This window comes from Sus scrofa, chromosome 9 (genome assembly GCF_054392235.1).
Source record: "Sus scrofa isolate SSC_HxYL_T2T_F1_AM1 chromosome 9, Sscrofa_HxYL_maternal_Yorkshire_Landrace_v2.0, whole genome shotgun sequence".
In the NCBI taxonomy this organism is placed as follows: domain Eukaryota; kingdom Metazoa; phylum Chordata; class Mammalia; order Artiodactyla; family Suidae; genus Sus; species Sus scrofa.
This window is the reverse complement of record NC_139391.1, coordinates 70,793,571-70,811,397: the sequence shown is the minus strand read 5'-3', so window position 1 is coordinate 70,811,397 and position 17,827 is coordinate 70,793,571. Positions and strand designations below refer to the sequence as shown.

The 17,827-nt window shown below is 49.8% G+C and overlaps 1 non-coding gene across 1 annotated transcript; it reads left to right on the top strand.

Moving 5' to 3' along the window:
* The first annotated feature begins 4,528 nt into the window (after positions 1-4,528).
* Positions 4,529-4,633, top strand: LOC146399967 (U6 spliceosomal RNA). Its single transcript, XR_014817007.1, has one exon. It is a non-coding gene; the product is annotated as a U6 spliceosomal RNA (small nuclear RNA).
* The last annotated feature ends 13,194 nt before the right edge of the window (positions 4,634-17,827 follow it).

The window sequence follows — 17,827 nt, the reverse complement described above, 5'->3', positions numbered from 1 at the left end:
CTGGGTCCTATGGTAACTCCACAGTAAACATTCTGAGAAACTTCCAAACTGTTTTCTTTCTTTCTTTTCTTTTCTTTTTTTTTTTTTTTTTGGCCATCCTGTGGCAGATGGAGTTCCCAAGCCAGGGATCTGTTGCAACCTGAGCTGCACCTGCAGCAACGCCAGATCCTTAACCCACTGTGCTGAGCCAGGGATTGAACCTACATCCCAGTGCTCCCAAGATGCCACTGAACCCATTGCACCACAGCAGGAACTCCCAAACTGTTTTCTTTCTCTTTTTCTTTTATTCCTTTCTTCCTTCCTTCCTTCCTTCCTTTCTTTCTTTCCCTTCTTTCTTTCTTTTCATGGCCACACCCATAGCATATGGAAGTGCCCAGACTAGGGTTCTAATCAGAGCTGCAGCTGTCAGCCTACGCCACAGCCACAGCAACGTAGGATCCGAACCGCATCTGTGACCCACACCACAACTCGCTGCAACACTGTGACAGAACAGGAACTCCCTGGCTTGGTTTTTTTTTTTTTTTTTTTTTTTTTGCTATTTCTTGGGCCACTTCTGCGGCATATGGAGATTCCCAGGCTAGGGGTCTAATCAGAGCTGTAGCCACCAGCCTACTCCAGAGCCACAGCAACGCAGGATCCGAGCCGCGTCTGCAACCTACACCACAGCTTACGGCAATGCCAGATCGTTAACCCACTGAGCAAGGGCAGGGACTGAACCCACAACCTTATGGTTCCTAGTCGGATTCGTTAACCACTGTGCCACGACAGGAACTCCTGGCTTGTTTTAATGAAAACAAACTATTCAGGATTTGTATGTGGCTTCTGTGCTGGAGAGGATTTGAGAGGGCAGAGCGGGGGGAGGCAGTTCTTTGGGAGCATGAGATGACCTCTCCACACTTCATCAAGCATCTCCACTCACCAGGCCTGTCCACATATATTTTTCTCATCCACTCCTCCACCCTATCACTGTGGGCTCCTTAACCCACTGATCAAGGCCAGGGATCAAACCCGCATCCTCATGGATACTAGTTGGGTTCTTAACCCACTGAGCCACAACGGGGACTCTGCCAAACTGATTCTACAGCAGCTGGACCCTTTTACATCCCCACCAGCAATGCATGAGCACTCCAACCTGAGATAAGATTTTATTTGGAAAGCGATCCCAGGAAACACCAGTAGGAAAACAGGGATGGCAGAAAGAGCAGGGAAGGCAGCCAATAAAGGATCATTATCAAGCAAATTACCAGGGAGTGTAATTGGAGCTTAAGGCCATTTTAAGTAACTCTGGGAGTCAGTACAGAACCAGCATGGCAGAGTTATCCCACCTGAGGAGCAAGGGGCAGGGGTGTGTATCCACCACTTCCCAACAGCCTGGGTTGAGTGCTTGTGTGTGTGAATTTCCTGTCAATTCCTTTTCGCTTGAGGCAGAAGCAAGAAAAGCAAGCGCAGCAGGAGAAAGCCCGCAGGCAAAGAGATGCAGGTGCTGGCTGCTGGCATCCAGCCTGCTGTCCAAAGCCTCTGGTGGGGAAGAGGAGGCGAGACGGGTACCTACGGTGCCTGCTACCTTGGGTGAACCAAACTTCCTGCCCTCACGGTGCTTACCCTTCAATGAGAGCGATAGCAACGAAGATGTCGAGTAGCTAGTCCGGAAGCACCACAGGGAAAATAAAGCAGGGCAAGGGGGTGGAGGGAGATAAGTACTGTGTCAGCTCAGGTCGTCAGGGTGGGCATCTCAGAGGAGGTGAGATTTTAGCTGACACCTGAGTGAAGCCAGAGCCAGGCTCTCTGAAGGCCAGCGAAATGTCTTAAGGACACAGTGTTGGAATCTGGGCTGTGGGATCAGCAAATGCGCAGACACTGAGCCAGGAATAACTTCTGTCTCAGGAGGAACGGCAGGAGCTTCAGCATGAACGAGGCAGACAGCAAAAGGAAAGACCAGAAATACATCCAGGGGCCAAGCTGGGAAATACTTTGGGATTTTGTCATAAGGGTAAATGGAGACCACCTGATGGGTAAGAGCAGGGGAATTTCTGATGTAATTTACACTTTTGTTTCTTGTTCTCAGGTCCCTGGGTTCCAGAAGTATAGAAACCCCCGAACCCAACTTTTAGTGAGCCCGTTAGGCTCCCAAAGGAGCTAACACCTTACCACCGGACATCCAACTCCAGGCCCCAAATATTCATTCATTCCACCTCCTAATTCCAGGCCCCCCCTGGTCTAGGCGCTGACTGTGCAGCAGTGACCACCTCTGCCCTAAACCCTGCCCTCAGGGAGTATACATTCTAGTAGAAGGAGACAAGTTGACAACATAACGATGCATGGTGCGTTATAAACATATAACTCATCAGAAAAAGATCAAGGCTTTAGACTCCAGAAAAACGAAATGGACACAAACAGTGCAGAGTGCAGGGCGTCTACATTTCAAATAGAAGGGTCAAGATGGCTTCTCACGGGGGTGGGGGGCAGACTGCACTAAGACCTCACTCTCAGCCTGGCTGGCTCCCGGAAGCCCCCTCCCCGCCTCCAGGGAATGCATCCAGGGACTCTGCAGCTGGAGCTCCAAAGAGGCAGAGGGACCCCAGCGTGGAGGACTAGGGTGTGCTCCTCAGCTGGTCCAGGCACACAGCCTGGGAGGAGGAGGAGGAGGAGGAGGAGGAGGAGGAGGAGGAGCCAGGATGGGGGCAGGGGAGGGAGGGGGGGGGCTGAGTCTGCCAAGCCACGGGGGAATATTGATGAGCTTTCTGGCAAGAAGTGACGGAGCTGGTGGGGATGGTGTAATGAAGATAGATGATCCCCGGCCAGCTCTGCTCATCTTCCCGCTGCAGGAGGGAGCATCACAGCCGGTGGGGGTGGGGGGCCTGCCAAGTGCCCAGTGCCCTCTGCTCTGGCACTGTGGCTCACCAGCACCCCCGGCATCCCCACCCTCTCTCCTTCTCCCCTGCCACCCCTACCCCACCCGGCCCCCTCCCCTCCCCTCCCCTCCCCTTAATCCTCCCTCATCTCCTTTCTGTTCTGCTTTCTCTTGGGATGAGTCCCTTTCCCCTTTCTCCACTTTTTTTTTTGTCTTTTGGGGGCCGCACCTGCAGCTTATGGAGGTTCCCAGGCTAGGGGGTCAAATCAGAACTACAGCTGCCCGCCTACGTCATAGCCACAGCCACAGCCACAGCCACTCCAGATCCAAGCCACGTCTGTGACCTACACCACAGCTCACAGCCACGCCGGATCCCCAACCCACTGAGCGAGGCCAGGGATCGAACCCGCAACCTCATGGTTCCTAGTCAGATTTATTTCCGCTGCGCCACAATGGGAACTCCCCCTTTCTCCACTTTTCTGTCCTCTCTCTTCCCTGTTGCTCCCTTTGCCCATCTCTCCACAACTCTCCCTTCTCTCTGTCTTTGCCCCCTCCACCCCAGCCTCCCTGACTCTGGCCTCCAGAGCAGCCTACAGTCCTCTCTCAGGGGTTTCCAGCCCCTGGCAACCCTCTAAAGAGCAGCTACCCCCTTCCTACTCTATCAACAATTTACTGAGTGCCTGCTATGTGCCAGGGCCAGGCCATGCCAGCCTGTGGACTGTGGCCACAGCAATTCCAGGGAGAAAAGAGAATGGATTTTGTTTTGCCTGGTCGTATCTCTTTCTTTCTCTCTTTCTTTTTCTTTCCTACCTTCTTTCTTCCTCTTTCTTTCTCCCTCTTTCTTTCTCATAGCCGTAGCCTACAGCACAGCCACAGCAAAGCTGGATCCCAGCCACGTCTGCAACCTACACTGGATCCTTAATCCACAGAGTGAGGCTAGAGGTCAAACTCGAATCCTCGGGGATACTAGTCGGGGTTCTTAACCCACTGAGCCACAATGGGAACTCCCTCTCTTTCTTAATGTGGTAAAATACACACAATGTAACATTTTATCATTAGAGATATTTAGCAGCTTTCTCAAGATTGTATACCATCCTGTTATTTAGTTATGGAACATTTCATCAACCCCAGAGGAAACCCCATTCTCATTAACTGTCTCTCCTCCCTCCCCCAGCCCCTGGCAACCAGTAATCTGCTTTCAGTGTCTATAGATTTGCTATTCCTGACATTTCATATGAAGGGAATCCTGCAATGTGGGCCCTTTATTTCTGGCTTCTTTGACTTAGCAGAATGTTTTAAGGTACATTCCTGTTGTAGCATGTACCGGGACCTCATTCTTTTTGGGGCTGAATAATATTCCACTGGCTGGTTATACTACATTTTCTTTATCTGCTCATGGCTGATGGACACTTTGTTTGTTTAGGCACTGAATTTTGAAACAGAGTCTCTCAAAACCAGTTCCACACCACTTCTACCTGTGTGGCCTTAAGCAGTCATGTGATGTCTTTGGGCCTTGATGATTTCACCTGTAAAATGGAACTGTAAAAACTGAGCCTCTCATGCCCTTTCAGGGGATAAGATAAATAAGCTATAGTCCTCTAGCTTGAAAAATTCGAAGCTGCCTCTCACCTCTCTTTTCCTGTACCCTCTACCCACTTGCTATTGAAATTAGGATAGGTGCTCACTTCAGCAGCACATATACTGAAATTGGAATGATCAGAGAAGATTAGCATGGCCCCTAGCAAGGATGACACGCAAATTTGTGTCATATTAAAAAAAAAAAAAAAGAAAAGAAAAGAAAAAGAAATTGGGATAGGAGTTCCCATTGTGGCTCAGTGATTAACAAACACAACTAGTATCCATGAGGACGCAGGTTGGATCCCTGGCTTCAATCAGTGTGTTAAGGATCCGGCGTTGCCATGAGCCGGTGTAGGTCGAAGATGCGGCTCGGATCCTGAATTGCTGTGGCTGTGGTGCAGGCTGGCGGCTGCAGCTCCGATTAGACCCCTAGCCTGGGAACTTCCATAAGCCAAAAGTGCGGCCCTAAAAAGCAAAAAAATATAAATAAATAAAAGATCTTTGTGTCAAGGCTACTGGACTGATATATACTGTTGTGTTCTCTGTCATTCATTCCATTTCACTAGTTTTAACATATATTATTTTTCACATTTTAGTATCTTTGATATCGACATGAGTCACAACCAGTGGTTGTATAGTAATTGTCAAAGCTTTCTATTTTCCAAGTGGTTTGTAAAAGAATAGTGTTTAATTACAATTAATGGTCCAACATTTGTGTAGTAAGCTAGGCAAAGGTTTGTGAATATTACTGTGAACAATGAGAGAAATAAAAACTGATCCTTCAATGAATTTTTTTTTCTTTTTAGGGCCACACCTACGACATATGGAAGTTCTCGGGCTAGGGGTCAAATCAGAGCTGCAGCTTCCAGCCTACACTTCAGCCACAGCAATGCGGGATCCAAGCCACGTCTGCGACCTGTGCCTCAGCTTGTGGCAATGCTGGATCCTTAACTCACTGAGTGAGGTCAGGGATCAAACCCGAATCCTCATGGACCCTGTGTCAGGTTCTTAACCTGCTGAGCCACACAGAGAACTCCAGCCCAGTGAAATATTTTTGATGGTGGGATCATGTGAGCTAACCCCCATCCTGGTATGTGAACTTACAACTAAAAGAGTTGATTGAAATAGAAAAATAACTGATCTACTGCAACTGACATAACGTCAACATCATTGTAAAAACCATGTGAGCACACACTGCTGGCACAAATGGTTCTAAAATGCATGGCCAAAACAACCTTGTAAATCAACTACACTTCAATAAAATTCACAATAAAAAAATAAAATGCATGGCCACAATGATAGGGTGGAGGAGAGGATGAGAAAATATATGCGAACAGGCCTAGTGAATGGAGATGCTTGATGAAGTGTGAGGTGAGGTTATTTCATTCTCCCAGAGAAACGCCTACCCGCCCTGCCCTCGCTAATCCTCTCCAGCACTTGTACCAACACCGAATAGTTTGCCTTTGTTAAAACAGGCCAGGAAGTTCCCATCATGGCTCAGTGAGTTACGAAAACCTGACTAGTATCCATGAGGATTCAGGTTCCATTCCTGGCCTCGCTCTATGGGTTAAGGATCCCACATTGCCATGAACTGTGATGTAGGCCGGCAGCTGCAGCTCTGATTTGACCCCTAGTCTGGGAACTTCCATATGCCGCAGACGCAGCCCTAAAAAGACAAAAAACAAAAAACAAAAAAAACAGGCCAGATATTGCAATTATGTCCCAGGGAGCAGAGGGCTCCATCTGAAGGGCAGCAGGTGGCGGTGGATGGAGGTCAGACATGCAGAATTCATGAGTGTGTCTGGCTGAATACCTTCTCGGTAGAACACATCCGAGCTGCTTGGGGAAGAAAACGGTGCCTGATTGTCCTCCCCCAACTCAAACCTTCTTCCTTTCCGTTTTCACAGCATGCGCCAGGCAGCAGGACCTCAGCACTGATGGCTCCTGTGAATGTCTTCTTTACCCAGCTGGCCTGTGAACAGTTTGAGGATGCTGCCCTTTGTAGCTTCTGTGGTTTCCCCACCTGCATGGACTACTTCCTGCCGGAGCTGGTTACAAATGACATTCCCAGGGAGCCACCCAAGAGACTGCATTTCCGTAGGTGGGGGCGGGTGGGGGAATCTGCATTCTATCAATACTCACAAGTAATTCTATGCTTGGCAAAATTAGCAAAGCTCCCAGACTAAGGATTAAATAAGGTGGTCCTTCCCGCAGGTGCTTTCCACTCCTGACGTTCATCTCCATCTTCGAAGCATCCAGGCTCCATCTTCCTAGTTGTTATGAGTGGACCATGTGCCTTGCACTTGCCAGTGTCGGCAACTGAAGCTCAGCCAGGGCTCCGTGGAACAGCCAAAGAGGAAACCAGCATCATTGTCCCTGCTCCCAGCAAGGAAGCAGGGAGGGCAGGGGACAGTGGGCTGGGGATGGGGGGAGACCAGGGAGGGAAGGGTTGAGTGGACAAGCAGGAGGTGCACGTAGATCCTGGCATCACCGGGTCCCCGCTGCTCCCAGCACCCCCCATCCCATTGCCCTGCCCACCCAAGCAGCCCGCTGGGAAGGAGGGAAGCACTGCTCCCTAGACACCTCTCTGCTCTGATCACCCTGACGGCTCACGAGACCAGGCCATGAAGAACAGGCCGTTGAGGTTTTTGGGGTTTTTTTTTTTGTTTGGTTGGTTGTTTTGTTTTGTTTTGTTTTGTTTGTTTTTGTCTTTTTGCCTTTTCTAGGGCGCTCCCTCAGCATATGGAGGTCCCTGGGCTAGGGGTCAAATCAGAGCTGTAGCCACTGGCCTACGTCACAGCCACAGCAACACCAGATCTGAGACGTGTCTGCAACCTACACCACAGTTCACAGCATCGCTGGACCCTTAACCCACTGACCAAGGCCAGGGATCGGACCTGCAACCTCACGGTTCCTAGTCGGATTCGTTTCTGCTGCGCCACGATGGGAACTCCCTTTTTGTTTGTTTGTTTGTTTTGCTTTTTAGGGCTGTACCCTTGGCATGTGGAAGTTTTCAGGCTAGGGGTTGAATCAGAGCTATTGCTGCTAGCCTAAGCCACAGCCATGGCAATGCGGGATCCAAGCCACGTCTACAAACTACATCATAGCTCTTGGCAATTCGAGATCCTTAACCCCCTAAGTGAGGCCAGGGATCAAACCCGCATCCTCATGGATTGTAGTCGGATTCATTTCCACTGTGCCACAAGGGGAGCTCCTCACCTATGTGTTTTGAGGTTCTGTCTGCCACATCTCTACAGACACACACACACACACACACTCCTTCTCTCTGGAAGACAAGCATACCTTTTGGACAGTCCACTCCTTGGTAACTGAGTTCCATTCCCCTTTCTCGGAGCAGGGAAGCAGGAGTGGTGACATGCTTCCTCCAGTTCACCAGCCACACTACATGCGCAGGCAAGACAGCTCCGTGGCCAAGAAGGGATGCTCTGGCTGGGTCAGACCAGCTGGGCTAGTATCCCAGCCTGAGCCCTTGGCAACATGACCTTGAAAAAGGAATTTAGCCTCTGTGCCTCAGTGTTCTTCCCTATAAAATGGAGGCAATTATATCTAACTTTCTTGCTGTTTGGGGGATTAAATGTGATTGTCATTGGTTAATAAATGTCTCCTCGTCCTCCTTGTTCCTTCTGGCCTCTCTTGAGTCCCCCAATCCTGCTTTCTCGCCCTGACCTCGCCCACATCTGCTTGATCACGTTTGACCTTAGTTACAAAAGAGAACCCAGAATTTCTATGATGAAAGGGCCTTAGATGCAGTCTCATCCAGCCCCTTTGTTATACAGATGAAAAAAACCACAGTCCCTCCTGCCATCCCTCTGTTGCTTCATTTTCTTCCAAAGTGGTTGTATTTCTAGCACTCGAGTAACCACCTTTTTTCTCGCCAGCTCACGTAGCAATCAGATAGGGCTGCTTTTTCCCCAGTGCAATCAGTGAGCTCCCAGCCTCCAGCTCGCTGGATTTATGGCTCGCGGCTGTCTTGCAGGGTCCTTAGGGGTCTGTGTGGCTCAGGAGTTATGGGTGCACAGAGACAGGGCTTTCAGTGCACTTGGCCCAACTTATCAGTCAACTCCGGGGGGTTGGTTATTCAGAAAAAATAAAATTAAATACCAGGGCCAATATGCTGACTACATTTTTGTGCTCCTCACTCAACTCCAAAATTGCCCCCATGGGTCATGCTGGAAAATATTCAGAAGAAAAAAAGGTAGAGACTGTTCTAGGTCCAGCCAGGGAAGGAAGACAGCAGAGGGGGTTCGGCATGTCCAAGAGCCTGGTGTTTCTCCTCAGGAGAGTCTGCCTGTGCACCAGGACACTGCAGTCACAGAGGGTGGCTGGGTTGGGACTCCAATTTCTCTGAAATGTCCACTAATCTTTCCCCACCAAAGTTAAGAGCGGCCAGCTTGAACTCAATTTCTAAGCCTCTTCTTTCCAACCAAGCTATCACCATTGGCCCCGCTGAATGCCTCTGCCAGAGGGGAGTGAGGAGTAGCCTCAGTGGCATAGGTGAGGCTGTTTTGTAGCAGTGAGATTGGATGGTGGGTGACTGGCTTCCTTTAGGGAGGAAAAAATTACAACGATCATGTCTTTTTTTCTCTTTTGTTTTTTTGTTTAGGGCCGCACTTACGGCATATGGAGGTTCCCAGGCTAGGGGCCGAATCAGAGCTGCACCTGCCAGCCTACACCACAGCCACAGCCACGCCAGATCCGAGCCACATCTGTGACCTACACCACAGCTCATGGCAATGCCGGATCCTTAACCCACTGAGCAAGGCCAGGGATCGAACCCTCATTCACACCGATACTAGTCGGGTTCTTAACCCACTGAGACACAATGAGAACGCCAACAATCATTTCTGAAGATGAAGGACATTCTAAGACTAAAGGAGAGAGACGGGGAGAGGACAACATGTCAGACCAAAGGACAAGTCTTTGGATGGAATTTATTTGGCCTTAATTAAAAAGTCACAAGACAGTCTTTATGTTTGCTTCTTGCAGCAGGCCAGGATGCCCTAGGCCTGGATTTGGAGGTCTGGGATTTCACCAGGGATCTGCCATGTAGCAGGATGTGACTTTGGGTAAATGAACCAGCACACTTGGACATCGGTAGACTTGGCTCCAGTGTCTCCATCTGTCAGACGGGAAGGATCGTGCTTACCTCATAGGGTGGTGGGAAAGCAGCGCCGGGAAGGGAATGAAACATTTTCTGAGCATCTATGAAGAGACAGGCATGTGACCCAGGGTGTCATTTAGTTCTCAGGACAAGCTAATGGGAACGGTGTCATTGTGACCATTTTATAGATGAGGAAGCTGAGACTCGTCATTTGCCCCAGCTCTCACAGACCCGGGGCTGGCACCCATGCCTGCTTGAATGCAAAGCCACACTCTTTCCAGAAGGGCAGGTGGAAAACAGAAGGTAGATACAGGAGTTCCTAGTCTAGGTTTCAATTTTCTCAGTGAAATAGAAAACAAAGTCCTTTACTGAGATAAGGAGGCCAAGTGAAGTGTCAGGAGTGGTGTAGGTTTGGAGAAGCTTCTTTGGCTAGAGAGAGGGAGCGTTCCCATCCTCAGAGATCATGTTGCTAAGAAGCTGGTCAAGAGCTGATTGTCAGAGCTCCTGTCATGGCGCAGTGGAAACGAATCTGACTAGGAATCATGAGGTTCTGGGTTCGATCCCTGGCCTTGCTCAGTGGGTTGGGGATCCGTCATTGCCATGAGCTGTGGTGTAGGTCGCAGATATGGCTTGGATCTGGCATTGCTGTGGCTGTGGTGTAGGCCAGGCGGCTACAGTTCTGATTCGACCCATAACCTGGGAACCTCCATATACCTCAGGTGAGGCCCTAAGAAGATAAAAAGACCAAAAAAAAACAAACAAACAAACAAAAAAGGGCTGATTGTCTCTGCAATATGCTCCTCAGGGAACAGTCATGTCCAGTTCACGGAACAAGAACAGATTTTGTTTTTCACTCATTACTGACTACCCAGCCTCTAGTACAGCGCCTGGCACACAGCAGTGCATTTATTTATTCAGTAAATATGCAGCACCTACTGGGTGCTGGCTATGTTGTAGGCACTGGGAATTTAGCAGTGACAAAGGCAGATTAAACCCCTGCCCTTATGACCTTGGCAGTGCAATAAGAGAATCAGAGAAAACACACACACCAGCAAATAGAATAATCTCAGATGGTAATAAAGTTACGAATTTTTAAAAACAGAATAAAAGAGATAGCGAGGGTCTGTTGCAGTGGGGACCTTCTCTCAGGAGGCGACATCTGAGCTGTGACTAGAATGAGAGGAAAAGCTGTTCAGGCCCAGAGGGCAGAAGGGTCTTCCAGGCAAAAGGAACAGCAAGTGCAAAGCCCTGAGGCAGGAATGAGCTCGGAGCATTCAAGAGAGACAGAAGGAGGTCTGCGCAGTTGAAAGGACGCAGCGTTGGGGAAAAGCTGTAGGCAATGAGGGGAGAAGGGTCAGATCATAGAAAACCTCTTAAGCCAAGTTAAGAAGCTCAGATTTTATTCTAATTCCAGTAAGAAGTCTTTGGAAGGTTTTAAGCAGCGGGAGGGATGTGATCTGATTTATGTTTTAAAACAATCGCTCTGGCATTTAGATGGAAAGCAGACCAAGGTAGGAAGGAGGAGGGGAAGCAGGGAGAGCCGGCAAGAGACTGGGGCAGTGGTCCAGGAGAAAGGCGATCACTAAATTTTTTTTTTTGTGTGTCTTTTCAGGGCCCCACTCATGGCATATGCTGGTTCCCAGGCTAGGTATCCAATCAGAGCTGCAGCCACCAGCTTACACCACAGCTCACAGCAACACTGGATCCTTAACCCACTGACCTAGGCCAGGGATCGAACCTGTGTCCTCATAGATGCTAGTCAGATTCGTTTTTGCCGAGCCACAACGGGAACTCCAGAAAGGGTGATTACCAGACTCAAGTGGTAGCAGGGGAGATGGGGAGAGGGGTTGGGTTTGGGCAGTGGGTCTTGCTGATGGATTAGATGTAGAGGGTGAGGAAAAGAGAGGAATCAAGGATGTTGTCTAGGTTTTTGAACAGAACTGATGGCGCTTTAACTGAGATGGGAAAAGTGGAAGAGGAACAAGTTGGGGGCAAGAGGTATAGAAATCAAGAATTCCGGGAGTTCCCTGGTGGCCTAGCAGGTTTAGGATCTGACATTGTTACTGCTGTGACTTGGATCACTGCTGCGGGGTGGGTTCGATCCCCCGCCAGGGAACTTTGACATGCGGACATGTTAAGTGTGAAATGCCTAGTAGACGTCTGTTATGAACTGACTCGTGAGTCTCCCCAAAAATATGTTGAAATCCTAGTCCCCAGTACCCATGAATGTGATCTTATTTGGGAATAGGGTCTTTGCAGATACAAGTTAAGGTCTGAATCTTAAGGGCAACCCTGATCCAATATAACAAGTGTCCTTTTAAGAGGAGAAAATATGGGAGACACACACACACACACACACACACACACACACACACACTAGAACACTATGTGAAAGACACAGATTCCAAGGGAACACGGGGTTATGTGAAGATGGAGGCAGAGAATCGAGAGAGGCTGCTTTAAGTCAAGGAATGTCTGGGGCTACCAGAATCTGGAAGTGGCGAAGAAAGACCCGCCCCTAGAGGGTTTCTAGGGAGCATGGCCCTGATGACACCTCAATTTTGGACTTGTAGCCTCCAGAACTGTCAGACAATACATTTCTGTTAAGTCACCCAGCTTGTGGCACTTTGTTATAGCAGCCCTGGGCAACTAATACAGCTTCCCAGTGCAGAGGTCAAGCGGGCCTATGGATGTACAGACCCGGGGCTCAGGGGAGAGACTGGTTTTTAAAGGTATAGGACAAGATGAGATCATCTTGAGAATGAACCAGAGAGAGTTGAGAGAAGAGAGGCCTTGGAGGGATGAGGCCGTGGCCTGTGAGGTGGGGGCAGGAGTGGTGGTGCCTGTGGAGGAGTTTCAGGCAAAGAGAGTGTTTCTAGGAGGAGAGAATAGTCAATTTTATCAAAGCCTGATGATAGGTTAGTCAGACTGGCTTTGTTTGACCTTTGGGTTTGGTAAAAGAGAGGTTGATGATGAGGATGATAATAGAGCAAGGCAGGTGACCTTGACAAGAGAAATGTCAGCAGGTAATGGAGATGAGGCCAAGCTGGAGTAAGTTAAGGAGAGAATGTAAATATGAGGTCTAGAGTAATTACAGAGAACTGTCTTTTTTTGTTTGGTTGGTTGGTTGGTATTTTAAAGGGCATATGGAGGTTCCCAGGCGAGGGGTCGAATCAGAGCTGTAGCTGCTGGCCTACCTCACAGCCACAGCCACGCCAGATCCAAGCCACATCTGCGACCTACACCACAGCTCATGAAAACGCCGGATCATTAATCCACTGAGCGAGGCCAGGGATCGAACCCGCCTCCTCATGGATCCTAGTCGGGTTCGTTAACCATGACGGGAACCCCAGAGCAGAGTCTTATTGAAGGCCTTGTGCTGCAGTTTTGAAGAGAGTGAGGAGAAAGTGGCGGTATGAGCCAGTCCTTTGAGAGGAAGGAAAGATGAATCTGCCTTGGAAACGTAGAAGGTTGCTGGGTAGATCTGAGCGCTCGCTCGTTTGAAAGTTCTAAGTTTAGAGTGCAACAGTCAATAAGCACGCTTGTGATTTTCTTCAGGAATGTGGCACTGCTTGGGTATAAGCAAAGGACTGAAGTTTTGCCAGGTAAGTACAATGGCGTTTCTGAGCAAAGACAGGCAAGGAAGACGAGGGTGTTTGTAAGAGAGAGATCATGGAAGTTCCCGTCGTGGCTCAGTGGTTAACGTGGTTAACGAATCCGACCTTGTGGGTTTGATCCCTGACCTCGCTTAGTGGGTTAAGGATCCGGCTTTGCTGTGAGCTGTGGTGTAGGTCGCATACATGGCTTGGGTCTGGTGTTGCTGTGGCTGTGGAGAAGGCTGGCAGCTACAGCTCCGAATAGACCCCTAGCCTGGGAACCTCCATGTGCCACGGGTGTGGCCCTAAAAAGCCACCCCCCAAAAACAAAGAAAAGGATGAATGAAACGAATACTTGTATCCCTGAAATATCCTGTGCTGTGCCAGGCACGTGGCATATTCATCGATTAAAACTGCATATATGTGCTGCTCTGGTGACTATAATAGGAGCAGGCCATAATTCAGAGCACAGCACACAATAGGACCCTGTGGAGGGTGATAATCTCTAAGTATCTTTGATTACTTAATACGAAAATAGTTTGCACATTGTCCCTTCCAATGAAAGTCATTTCTGTACTCAAGATTGACCAGGGTACAGTTCTCTGATGGCCTAGCAGGTCAAGGCTCCTGTGTTCTCACCACTGTGGCCCTGGTTGCTTCTGTGTGGTGTAGGTTCGATCCCTGGCCCAGGAATTTCCACATACTGCCTGTGTGGCAAAAAAGAAAAACAAAAACAAAAACAAGAGAGAACCTGAAATAAACATTGTGAATCTCATTAAAAAAAAAAAGATTGACCAGGGGCCGGAATGTTGTGTTCTGCCTTAATTAGCAAGGTGTGGACAGGAGGCCAAGGTGGAGTAGGAAGGTGACCTGTCCAAGGTTGGAGTTGCGGGACATCCCTGTCCCTCAGTCCCCGCCCCAGACTAAAACCCAGCACTCTCACTGCAGATCCTTCTCTGGAAACTCCGTTAAAAAAAGAGCAGCCTCACCCTCCCCTTAAAGTGAAGATGGCCATTCCAGCCCTGGGCCTTCGACTTGCCTTCCTTACCCCCTTAGCTGCTGTTCCTCCGGAATAAGTGATTTCTATTTCTTCTGACTCCTATTTTCTAGCCTTTCTGACCCTGTTTGCCTCCTCTTTGTTTCCTCGAGGCTGGGGCTACTACCTCTGTCTTTGCTTCTCGAGAATATCCTACAAAATGCCTCCCTTCTGTTCCAACTCCTCCCCCCCGGAACACCACTAGCTGTGAGTCCAAGGCTTTTTCGAAGAGGCCTCTAAGGTTCCCGCTGATGTTATGCCCCAGTGTCTGAGGTGACCTGGCCTGGTCTCCGTGTGGCTGAGAGAGTGTCTCTTTGTGCTGGCTGATGAATGGCTGCCCTGTCCTGTCCGGGACCTCAATACCTGGAAGGTAACAGGAGAAAGCCCCCTCCCCTACTTAGGCTCTGCACCTGCTGCTCTCAGCTTTCCTCGGAGGCCAGAGGGTGCCTGGGCAGACAGCTCACTCGCTGAGTCTTAGAAGAGCAACACCAGGAAGCAGGTCCAGGATTCCTTCCTGCCCTACCCTCTCTGGACAGAATGGGGCCTGCTGAGAGGCTGCCTGGACCCATCTCCTCCCCATCATCCCTGCTCCATTTCTATCCATCTCCTGTTTCTGCCAGGGATTTTGTCTCTCAATAGGACGATGAGCCTGCTGGGACGCTGTTTCCCTCTGTGACTGAGGGTTTGAACTCCAGAATTTCTGGGCCGGAAAACATCTGACCTGGTGAGACATCTTCACCTTTGCCTGTAGACACGACAGCATGCAAAACCTTCAAGCTGGACTCACTTTCTAAAAGAGACCTTGTGGTTTTCCTTGATAACACATCCTGGTGTTTCAAACTGCAAAACTCAATTCAGTTCAACAATGTGGACAGAGTGCCTATTTTATCATCGTTGTTATCCTGCTTCATGTATTATCTCTTTAAGATATTTCATTATTCATTTTGGATAGGTAATGCACACACAAGGTACAATATCACAACTACTGGATAGTAAAACATGAAAAGCAAATTTCTCTACTTACTCCTGTGCCTCATCCACTCAGACTCCCTTCTCAGAAGTGACTGCTGTCACAAGCATCTTTTTTTTTTCTTTTTGGGGCCACACTTACGGCATATGGAGGTTCCCAGGCTGGAGTCCAATCAGAGCTACAGCTGCTGGCCTACACCACAGCCGAAGCAACGCCAGCTCCAAGCCAAGTCTGTGACCTACACCACAGCTCATCGCAACACCAGATCCTTAACCCACTGAGCGAGGCTGGGGATCGAACCTGCAACCTCATGGTTCCTACTCAGATTCATTTCCTCTGTGCCACGACGGGAACTCCGACCAGTGTCTTATGTATTTTTCTGTGGATATTCCTTTCATACCTAATTTCACTTAATCTTCACAACAGCCTTCTCAGGTGGTGCCGTGAATCCCCTTTGAAAGATTAGGAAACTGTGGCTCTGAAAGGCTAAGTAAGTTACACAGAGTGTCTTTGGTGGCAGTTCCACTCGACGTATGTGTGCGTAAAAGCCCACAGAGTTTCTGCTGTAACATGTTCCCTATCTGCCCTTTCATCCTGTCCTTCCCTTCCAGGACAGCCACTCACTCTGCAGGGTTGGCTTGAGAGCCTGCATGTGCAGGGCCCTGTCCTAGGTGCTGAAGGCTCTTGTGGTGGCAAGGGATCCCTTTAGCCCCTACCCCTCATGGGGCTCACCAAGGAGCTGGGGACACAGGCAAATACCTGACGCTTAACAGAAACTCACAAACACTGCGTGGCCACAGAATCTGTACGTGGTACGTAGGCAGGCCACTCTCCCGTTCTGACTGTCAGTTTTCCTATCCGTCCAATGGGGGTAAGCATAACCGTTTGATATACTTAACTCAGAGGGCTGTTGTGAGAATCTAGAGATAATAAATGCAGAAGTTCCTAGAAAACATACAATCCCAGCACATGGGAAGGAGTCTAGAGGGTTGTGAGGGCCAAGGGTCTCTGACTGATGAAGTAACCAGTGTGGGAAGAGGCTGGGAAGTGATAAGCTTAAAGCAGAGATAACATCATCTTCATTCTTCTTTTTTTTTTTTTTTGGCTTTTAAGGGCCCAACCCACAGCATATGGAGGTTCGAAGGCTAGGGGTTGAATCAGAGCTGTAGCCGCCGGCCCACGCCGGAGCCACAGCCACACCAGATCCGAGCCATGTCTGCAACCTACACCACAGCTCACGCCAATGCTGGATCCTTAACCCACTGAGCAAGGCCAGGGATCAAACCTGCATCCTCACGGATGCTAGTCAGATTCGTTTCCGCTGCGCCACAATGGGAACGCTTCATCTTAGTTCTTTATTGCAGGGTTGTCTTTAGCAGGCATAGAGTCGGTCCCGTTGCAACAGTGACTAGATGTAAAATGGGGTTGGGGGGGGTTGGTCTAGAAAGAGAAAGAACAACTTGCAAGTAAGCCTCTTCCAACACAGTAGCCCGGAGGGGCTGAGCCTTCCCAGGCCCACCTCCCTCTCTGCACTGTGGCCATTGACCTGCCTTCTAAAGGGCCTGTTAGTAGCAGATCAAGGGCCTTTCTACAAGTTCCTTCTATTGCCCCTCTCATCCCATCTCCACCGAGCTCTCTCTTTTAATCCTTGAGGCCTCCACTTAGAATTCATTTCCTCCAAGAAGCCTTTCTGGACTCCCCAGAGCAGATTAAGAGCCCGGCTATTCACCACCCACACCCCACCCCCAGTGTCTCCTGATTAGCTCATACCACCCCAGTCAGTATCCATCTTGTCCACCAGACTGTCAGCTCCAGGGGAGCGGGCACCAAGCCCATCTGTTCACCTGTGTATCCCCAGTGCCAGGCACAGAGCCTAGCACTTAAGACATGCTGAATTCTTTGCTGAATGAATGTCCGAAGTTAGGCACTCCTACCTTTGAGTTCAAGACTTGCCTACATCTCCGTATAGCACTTCTCACCCAGTTAATAGCTCTATTCTTTTTACATGAAGGTCTCATCTGAATCTTTTCCCTTTGTATTTCTGGTGCTTAGCCCCCGCCATGGCACCGGTGGTCCTGCACAGAGCTTGTTTGCTGAATGAATGAATCAGTGAATTCTTGGCAAGGAGCTGCTTCGAACCAGAGGGCATTTCCTTTGCAGCAGTTACTGGGCTGTTTTCCCAGGCGGGCCAACTGGAAGGCCCTGGAAGTGGGGAACAGGATTAGGCAGAAGCTGATGGGGTCGCAGAGAAGAGAAAGCAAAGAGCCTGAGGGCCGTCTCCTCTGTGTCGATGCGATGCTGCCGCGTGGAGCGCAGGAGTTGACCCCAAAAGAGGGTCCTTGGTCACCGAGCCGAGCCCTACGAGGGCTCCCAAAGCCTTCTCTCACTGGGGTGGGCTGGGATCAGGTGACTGGCGTACGCCACCACCCCCACCCACCCCCACCCCCTCCCCCGCTGGCTGCCTTCTTCACCTTTCTCCTTGGGGAGGGAGTGAAGGGGGGGGGACGGACTCAGATGCCACCCGCTGAGCTTCTTCCCCACTGCCTCTCTGTCCCCTAGACACCAGCCAGAATGGGGAGAGGAAAGAGGTCGGGCCTAGCCGGGCGGCGGGGGAGGGGCGGCACGGCCAGCCGGCTGGTGTCCTCTGGCGTCTGGAGCCAAGGCCCCGGGCTCT